At 34.4% G+C, this 9,802-nt stretch overlaps 1 pseudogene; it reads right to left on the reverse strand.

Moving 5' to 3' along the window:
* Positions 1 to 2,953: 2,953 nt before the first annotated feature.
* On the reverse strand, positions 2,954 to 3,053 carry LOC132425138 (U6 spliceosomal RNA; annotated as a pseudogene).
* Positions 3,054 to 9,802: the final 6,749 nt, after the last annotated feature.

Here is a 9,802-nt window from a genome sequence, read left to right on the forward strand (position 1 = left end):
GCTGTCTTGGGTTTCCCATAGCCCTGATTGTTTAATTCACAGCTATTGAATTAAACAGACGCCTTAATTTCTTTCATTTAGGAGCACGCTGTTACAAGGACATCAGGATGGCAGAAATCTGACAATGAGAGGTTAATTTTGTAGAAGCAGAATGGACTTTACCTACATGTGCCATAATCTTTACAGATTCTGTTGTGGTTGCCTTTGTAAGAAAGTCAGGGCATTTTCCTAATACTTGGGTTCACTCCCTTTAGTGTGAGCCTCAGTTTTGATGACATGACAGATAATATTTTATGTCAGGACATATAAGATTTTTAGGAGTTTCACATCACTTCTGGAACATTTATAATATATATACTTATGTAGACATAACGTGAAGAAGGCTTAATGTTACCTTTTATTGACAATGCTTCCCATGTAATATAATATACTAAATAATCCTAAAGGCTTTATTTTCTATTCAAAAACAACCAACTCTATGACAAACTTATCTATCCTTTTTTCCATTCTTTATATCTTCTATCACTGACAACATATATGCTACTTTTTACATACTGAAATGCTTTCCTTGTTATTTTAGTAATGTTAATTATATGTTATAATTTTTAACCCTTAAAGAAACCCTTAATCTCTAATGAAAATCAAGAGGCAAGTAATTGATTCTCTTTGTCATACCAGTATTTCCTGATTAGCAAATTTAAGAACATACTCCATCACCTCTAAAAACATACGTTTCTCTCATAGCATAATTTCTTTTTAATGTGGTACAAGGTGTGTGTCTAGTAAGCTCAAACATCTTTAGTTTCTCTCTAAAGAAGACAAAGCAGACAAATTGAGACATGCTTAGCAATGAATGTTTCAGTATTTTTATCTAAATTGGAAATTATCTGGATATTCAATGAATTTGCATCATTTAATTTAATTTAGCAAACCTCTAAAGTTTCAAGTTACCAAATATCTGGAGAAACTATTTTTAGTTAGACATACCATAAAGCATAATCATTTTGAAAGAGTTCACCTAAAAACTTTTATCCCATTGATCTCTGTTTCATCACTTATGAGAATATCATAGTACTAAGTTAATATTTTGCTGACTAATTTTGAAGCAGAGATAATGTGAACTTATTAACTTTTAGTAAACCTGGGAACAATAAAAGTACTATACTTAGTGTTGATGACCCTAAAGACATTTCTGAATTAATCAAGCTAAAAACTTAAGATTGTTTTCATTTATTGAAGATTAATTCTAGATCACATGATCCTTTAAAAATTTGGATTAGTTTTTTGTTACATTTAGAAATATTTAATTTGTAAGCACTTGCTTTTAAGTCAATTACATAGCGCTCTTTTACAAATTCATATTAATAATGTCACCTGGAGGTAGAAACTGATCACATTTATAACATATACACGAACATACATACATCCGGGTAGACATAGTGCAGAGAGAGATCTCATAGCTTTCCTGCTTGCATTTAAAAGTTTTTTTTTGTTTGTTTGTTTTTTAGATTCTACTAATTGAGCCAAGGCTGTAGTCTCAAGCAGTGTGGGCTGTCTTTGCATTTCAGGAGCGTGATAAGAGTTATAACTTCAAGTGTTCTCCTAGGAGTACTTTTTTCTCTCAGGATCAAAATTTTGAAAAGGTATTTTATCAAGCCAGCTGTATTTAATTGTGCATGCAAAAATCAGTTTTGGAATGTCAAAAAATGTTCATCCTAGCCATTTTAGGGTTAGATAAGTACTTGTAAGTATTGGCTCCACACCAGTTGTAGAAGCCAGCCAGAGTTCCAGTGGGTGGCTCCCTGTCCAGGAGCTGGGAGGCCTTAGAAGCACAACCTTCCGCTTTCTCTTAGTTTCATTTTATTATAAAGTGTGAGTCAAAAATTAAATTTAAATGTTCAATTTTATGCCACATTCTAAAAAGTTAGCCAGTTTGCTTCACTCTAAAATTCATTCCAAGCCTTCCTGCCTGGAAATTCCCTCTAGGTCTCCTGCCTAGGAACATCCCCCTATGGTCTCTGGATAGGAAATTTACCAATACACACTTAAGACTTCAAGTCTTAAGATAACAGCTCAAATAAAAGTCATGCGCCATCACTTCATACAAGGAGATTCAGATATCAGGAAAAACTCACTGAATCACCTGAAAGGTGCTGTGAAGCTGGAGGAGCTCAAGGGGCCGGCCCAGGTTTGATACCAAGCGCCCCTCCAAAGTAGACCCCAGGTGACCTCAAATGGGTTTTTCTGATATCCTACTGACCATGTCAAATAATATCTATGAAAATAATCAATAACCAATCAATAATAAGAATAGAAAAGAGTTTTATTTGAGCTAAACTGAGGACTAGCCCAGATGCCTGCTTCTCAGATGACTCTGCTCTGGAAAAATCAGTGTTTCCAGCACAGTTTTACCTTGTCAGAACAAGAACATTAAACAAGTCAGGGATACATTTCTTCAAGGTTTCAAAAAACAGACCAGCACGTACACATCCAGCACATCCAGACTGGCCTTGGCACCTGGGGAGGGAGTCTTATCATAACAGGAGGACCAGCATTGGTGTCCCAGGAAGAGAAGAATTTAATCTTTATTTTTAACATGAACATGCTATACTTCTGGTCAATGTGCCCTTTCCTTTAATAATTAAAGCAGATGTACAACATATGTGTGATAGGCCACAAACAGGCTATTTTAGTTAGCATAAAATTCATATTAACTCATGTATAAGCCAGAATGACTTCCCTATATTTCAATACGTGAAAGTTTCTTTCATCACCTTCCCCCTCTCTATCTCTCTGAGGCCTCCAGGAAAGACAGAACTAGTTCACTGTCACACATGATGCAGGGAGTCTAGCTGGACTATTGTTTTTCTACCCTCAGTCCTGGGCATAATTTTGTATACTATCTGTGCATGTTCGCTGACCAGGTGTCCGTTCAGATCTTTCCCAATTTTTTAAAATTATGGAACGTTTCATGAATTTGCATATCATTTTTACTCAGGGTTCATGGTAATTGTATTGTTCCGACTCTTAGTATATGTGCTGCCGAAGCAAACGCTTTTCCAAGTTTTAATGGGGTCGTCTGCGTTAGAGTTGTGTACGTGTGTCTATAGTTTTATTGAAGTATAGTTGATTTACAATGTTGTGTTCATTTCTGCTGTACAGCAAAGTGATTCAGTTTACATATACATATTCTTTTTCATATTCTTTTCCATTATGGTTTATCCCAGGATATTGACTATCGTTCCCTGGGCTATACAGTAAGACCTTGTTGTTTATCCATCCTGCATATAATACTTCTCATCTGCTGAACTCAAACTCCCAATCATTCCTTCCCCCACCCCCATATGCCCTTGTCAACCACAGGTCTGTTTTCTATATCTTTGTGTATGTTTCTGTTTCACTGATATGTTCATTTGTGTCGTATTTTAGGCTCCACATATAAGTGATATCGTATGGTATTTGTCTTTCTCTTTCTGACTTAACTTAGTATGATCTCTAGATCCATCCATGTTGCTGCAAATGGCATTATTTCATTCTTTTTTATAACATATGTAAAGTGATTCATTATATATATGTCACATCTTTATCCATTCATCTGTCGATGGACATTTAGGTTTCCATGTCTTGGTTGTTGTAAATAGTGCTGCTATGAACATAGGGGGGCATGCATCTTTTTAAAGTATAGTTTTGTTTGGATATATGCCCAGAAGTGGGATTGCTGGATCACATGGAAACTCTCTTTTTAGTTTTTTGAGGAACCTCCATACTATTTTCCATAGTGGCTGCACCTAGTTACATTCCCACCAACAATACAGAAGGGTTCCCTTTTCTCCACACCCTCTCCAGCATTAGTTATTTGTAGACTTTTTGATGATGGCCATTCTGACTGGTATGAGGTGGTACTCATGATAGTTTTGATTTGCATTTCTGTAATAATCAGTGATGATGAGCATCTTTTCATGTGCCTATTGGCCATCTGTATGTATGGAGATATGTCTATTTAGATCTTCTGCCCATTTTTCTATTGGGTTGTTTGTTTGTTTGCTGTTAATGAATTGTATGAGCTGTTTGTATATTTTGAAAATTAAGCCCTTATCGATCACGTCATTTGCAAATATTTTCTCTCGGTTTGTAGGTTGTCCTTTCATTTTGTTTATGGTTTCCTTTGATGTCCAAAACCTTATTAATTTGATTATTTCCCATTTGTTTATTTTTGCTTTTATTTCTATTGCCTTGGGAGACCGACCTAAGAAAACATGGGTAAAATTTATGTCAGAGAATGTCTTGTCTATGTCCTCTTCTAGGAGCTTTATGGCATCATGTCATATATTTAAGTCTTTAAGCCATTTTGAGTTTATTTTTGTGTATGGTGTGAGGGTGTGTTCTAACTGCATTGATTTGCATGCAGCTGTCTAACTTTCCCAGCACCACTTGCTGAAGAGACTTTTTCCCATTTTATATTCTTGCCTCCTTTGTCGAAGATTAATTGACCATAGGTGTGTGGGTTTATTTCTGGGCTCTCTGTTCTGCTCCATTGATCTGTATGTCTTTTGTTGTGCTGATACCACACTGTTTCAATTACTGTAGCTTTGTGGTATAGTCTGGAGTCTGGGAAGGTTATGCCTCCTGCTTTGTTCTTTTTCCTCAGAATTACTTTGGCAATTCTGGGTCTTTTATGGTTCCATATAAATTTTAGAATTATTTGTTTTAGTTCTGTGAAAAATGTTGTGTAATCTGATAGGGATTGCATTAAATCTATAGATTGCTTTGGATAGTATAGCCATATTAACAATATTAATTCTTCCAATACAAGAGCATGAGATATCTTCCATTTCTTTGAATTATCTTTAATTTTCTTTATTAATGTGTTATAGTTCTCAGCATATGTGTTTCACCTCCTTGGTCATGTTAATTCCTATTTATTTATTTGTTTGTTTGTTTGATTTTCAAAGGGATTGTTTGTTTACATTCCCTTTCTGATATTTCATTGTTAGTGTAAAGAAATGCAACCGATTTCTGTATGTTAATCTTGTATCCTGCTACCTTGCTGAATTCGTTTATCAGTTCTAATATTTTTTTGTGTGGAGTCTTTAGGGTTTTCTACATATAGTATCATGTCATCTGTATATACTGAAAATTTTACCTCTTTCCTATCAGTTTGAATACCTTTTATTTATATTTTTCTTGTCTGATTACTCTGGCTAGAACTTCCAGTACAATGTTGAATAGAAGTGGTGAGAGTGCGTATCCTTTTCTTCTTCCAGATATTACTTGGTAGGCTTTCAGCTTGTCACTGTTGAGTATTATATTGGCTGTGAGTTTGTCATAAACACCATTTATTATGTTGAGAAATGTTCCCTCTCTACCCACTTTGGTAAGAGTTTTTTTTTAAATCATGAATGGATGTTGAATTTTATCAGATGCCTTTATTTTGCATCTATTGAGATGATCATTGGTTTTGTCTTTTCTTTTGTTGTTGTGGTGTAACACATTGATTTCCATATGTTGAACCATCCTTGTGACCCTGGGATGAATCCAACTTGGTCATGGTGTACAATCTTTTTTATGTGTTGTTGGATTCAGTTTGCTAATATTTTGTTGAGAATTTTTGCATCTATATTCATTAAAGATATTGGCCTGTAATTTCTTTTCTTGATACTGTCTTTGGTTTTGGTATCAGGTTGATGATAGCTTCAAAGAATGTCTTTAGGAGTGTTCCCTCCTGTTCAATCTTTTGGGAGAGTTTGACAACAATCAGTATAAGTTCTTCTTTGTATGTTTGGTAGAACTCACCTGTGAAGCCATCTGGTCCTAGACTTTTTTGTAGGGTTTTTTTTTTTTTGTTTTCAGATTCTATTTCATTTCTAGTGATTGGTCTATTGAAGTTATCTATTTCTTCTTGATTCAATTTTGGTGGGTTGTGTGTTTCTAGAAACTTGTCCATTTCTCTAGGTTGCAAATTTTTTGGCATACCATTGTTGATAGTATTCTCTTATGTTTTGTATTTCTGGGGTATCAGTTGTGATTTATACTTTTTCATTTCTTATTTTGTTTATTTGGGTCTTCCCTCTTGTCTTCTTGGTGAGCCTCGCCAGAGGTTTGTCAATACTTTTTACCCTTTCAAAGAAAGCTCTTGATTTTATTGATTTTTTTCTGTTGTTTCTTTTTGATCTCTATTTAATTTCCTCTCTGATCTTTATTTTTTTACTTCCATCTGCTGACTTTAGGCTTTGTTTGTTCTTCTTTTTCTAACTATTTTAGGTGGTGGATTTGGCTTTTTATTTGATATATTTCTTGTTTCTTGAAGAGAGCCTGTGTTGCTCTGAGCCTCCCTCTAAGAACTACTTTTGCTGCAACCCATAGATTTTTTATGGTTGTGTTTTCACTGTCATTTCTCTCAAGCTTATTTTTAAGTTTCTTCTTGATTTCATCATTGATCCATTGTTTTTTTAATAGCACGTTTAGTCTCCATGTAATCATTTTTTTACTTGTTTCTTTTTTCATGGTTGTTTTCTAGTTTCATGACATTGCAGTCAGAAAAGATGTCTGAAGAAGTTTCTATCCTCTTAAATTTGTTGAGGCTTGTTTTGTGCCCTAGTATGTGGTCAATTCTAGAGAATGTTCCCTGTACACTCAAAAAGGATGTGTATTCTGTTTTTTGGGGATGTAATGTCCTGAAAATACCAATTAAGTATAACTGTTCTATTGTATTATTTAGGATCTCCGTTGCCTTATTGATCTTCCATCTTGAAGATCTTTCCATTGATGAGGGTGGGGAGTTAAATTCTCCTACTATTATTGTATTATTGTCAGTTTCTCCCTTTATGTCTGTTAGTACTTTTTTATGTATTTGGGTGCTCCTATATTGGGTGCATATATATTGACAGATGTAATATCTTCTTCTTGCATGCTTTTATCATTCTATAATGACCTTCTTTATCTTTCTTTTTAGCCTTTGTTTTAAAGTCTAAATTGTCTCATATGAGTATTGTGACTTCTACTTTCTTCTCATTTCCATTTGTATGAAATATCTTTTTCCATCTCCTCACTTTCAATCTATGTGTATCCTTTGTGCTGAAGTGGGTCTCTTGAAGGCAGCATATTGTATGCTCTTGTTTCTCTATCCAATCTGCCACTCTATGTCTTTTGATAGGAACACCTAATCCTTTGACATTTAAGGTAATTATTGATAGTGTTTTCCCATTTATTTTGTATTTCTTCTTTGTCCCTTTTGTTTTTCTCTTTTTCCTTTTATGGTTTGATGACTTTCATTTGTATTAGCCTTGTGTTCTCTTCTTTGGGGTTTTTGTGAATCTATTGTATGATTTTGATTTGATGTTATCCTGTTTTTCAAGTATGTTAACTCCTTCCTATATCTACATTCCTTAGACTGGTAGTCGTGTAGTATCAAACACATTCTGGGGGAAAAAAAAACCCTATATTTTCATAGTATCTTCCACCACGTTTTATGATTTTCATGTTCTCTTTTACATCATCATGTTCATCCTTTTGCTATTCATTGTGGTTATCATCACTTCATATAAATTTTTTCTTTTCTTTCTTTTTTTTTAAATCTGTGTACTGGTTTCTTTAAGTGATTTACTTTCCAATCATGATTTTCTCTTTTCTACAGATTCTTCATTCTTTTCCTTTTTCTTTTATTGGAGCATAGTTGATTTACAATGTTGTGTTAGTTTCAAGTGTACAGCAACGTGATTCATTTATACACATACATATATTCATTATTTTTTAGATTATTTTCTCATATAGGTTATCACAGAATATTGAGTTGAATTCCCTGTGCTATACAGTAAATCTTTGTCAGTTATCTATCTTACATATAGCAGTGTGTCTACATTCATCCCAAGTTCCTGATTTATCCCTCCCCTCCACATTTCCCCTTTGGTAACCATAAGTTTGTTTTTGATATCTGTGAATCTATTTCTCTTTTGTAAATAAGTTCATTTGTATTATTTTTAACTATATTACACATATGAGTGATATCATATGATATTTGTCTTTCTCTGTCTGACTTGCTTCACTTAGTATGATCATCTCTAAGTCCATCCATGTTGCTGCAAATGGCATTATTTTGATATTTTTTATGGCTGAGTAATATTCTATTGTATATATGTACTACGTGTTCTTTATGCATTCCTTTGTCAGTGGACGTTTAGGTTGCTTCCATGTCTTGGCTATTGCAAATAGTGCTAGAATGAACATTGGGGTGAATGTATCTTTTTGAAGTGTGGTTTTCTCCAGATATATGCACAGGACTGGGATTGCTGGATCATATGGTAGTTCTATTTTTAGTTTTTAAAGGAACTTCCATACAGTTCTCTAGAGTGTTTGTACCAATTTAAATTCCCACCAACAGTGTAGGAGGGTTCCTTTTTCTCCACACCATCTCCAGCATTTATTGTTTGCAGACTTTTTGGTGATGGCCCTTCTGATCAGTGTGAGGTGATAGCTCACTGTAGTTTTGATTTGCATTTCTTTGAAAATTAGTGACGTTGAGCATATTTTCTTGTGCTTTTTTGCTATCTGTACGTCTTCTTTGGAGAAGTGTCTCTTTAGGGATTCTACCCATTTCTTGATTGGGTTGTTTGGGTTTTGTTTTTTTTTTTTACATAGAGATGCATGAGCTGTTTGTGTATCTTGGAGATTAAACCCTTGTCAGTAGCTTCATTTGAAAACATTTTCTCCCATTCTGAGGGTTGTATTTTCATTTTGTTTATGATTTCTTTTGCTGTGCAAAAGCTTTTGAGTTAAATTAGGTCCCATTTGTTTATTTTTGCTTTTATTTTCATTACTCTAGGAGTTTCATCAAAAAAGATATTGCTGCAGTTTATGTCAAAGAATGTTTCTGGTAGCATCTTTCGGATTTTCTATGTATAGTATCACATCATCTGCAAATAATGACAGGTTTACTTTTTCTTTTCCAAAATCCCTTTTATGTTTTTTTCTTCTCTGATTGCTATGTCTAGGACTTCCCAAACTATGTTGAATACAAGTGGTGAGACTGGACATCCTTGTCTTGTCCCTTGTCTTAGAGGAAATGTTTTCAGCTTTTCACCATTGAGTATGATGTTAGTTGTAGTTTTATCATATATGGCCTTTATTTTGTTGAGGTTGGTTCCCTCTATTTCCACTTTCTGGAGAGTTTTTATCATAAATGGGTATGAATTTTGTCAAAGCTTTTCCTGTATCTATTGAGATGATCATATGGTTTTTATTCTTCAATTACTTGATGTGGTGTATCACACTGATTGATTTGCAGATATTGAAAAATCTCTGTCTCCCTGGGATAAATTCCACTTGATCATGCTGTATGATCCTTTTAATGTATTGTTGGATTCAGTTTGCTAGTATTTTGTTGAGGATTTTTATGTCTATGTTCATCAGTGATATTGGCCTCTAATTTTCCTTTTTTTCTGATATCTTTGTCTGGTTTTGGTGTCAGGATGATGGTGGCCTCATAGAATGAGTTTGGTAGTGTTCCACCCTCTGCAGTGTCTTTTTTTTTTTTTTTTTGGAATAGTTTCAGAAGGATAGGTGATTCTTCTCTAAATGTTTGACAGAATTGCCCAGTGAAGCCATCTGGCCCTGGACTTTCATTTATTGGGATTATTATTATTATTATTATTACCGTTTTTTGGCTATGTCACACAACATGCAGGATCTTAGTTTCCCAACAAGGGATCAAACCTGTGCCGCCTGCAGTGGAAGTGTGGAGTCTTAACCACTGGAACACCAGGGAAATCCCTGTTGGGATTTATTTAATCACACTTTCAATTTCAGT

The sequence above is a fragment of the Delphinus delphis genome, chromosome 4 (genome assembly GCF_949987515.2).
Source record: "Delphinus delphis chromosome 4, mDelDel1.2, whole genome shotgun sequence".
Lineage (NCBI taxonomy): Eukaryota > Metazoa > Chordata > Mammalia > Artiodactyla > Delphinidae > Delphinus > Delphinus delphis.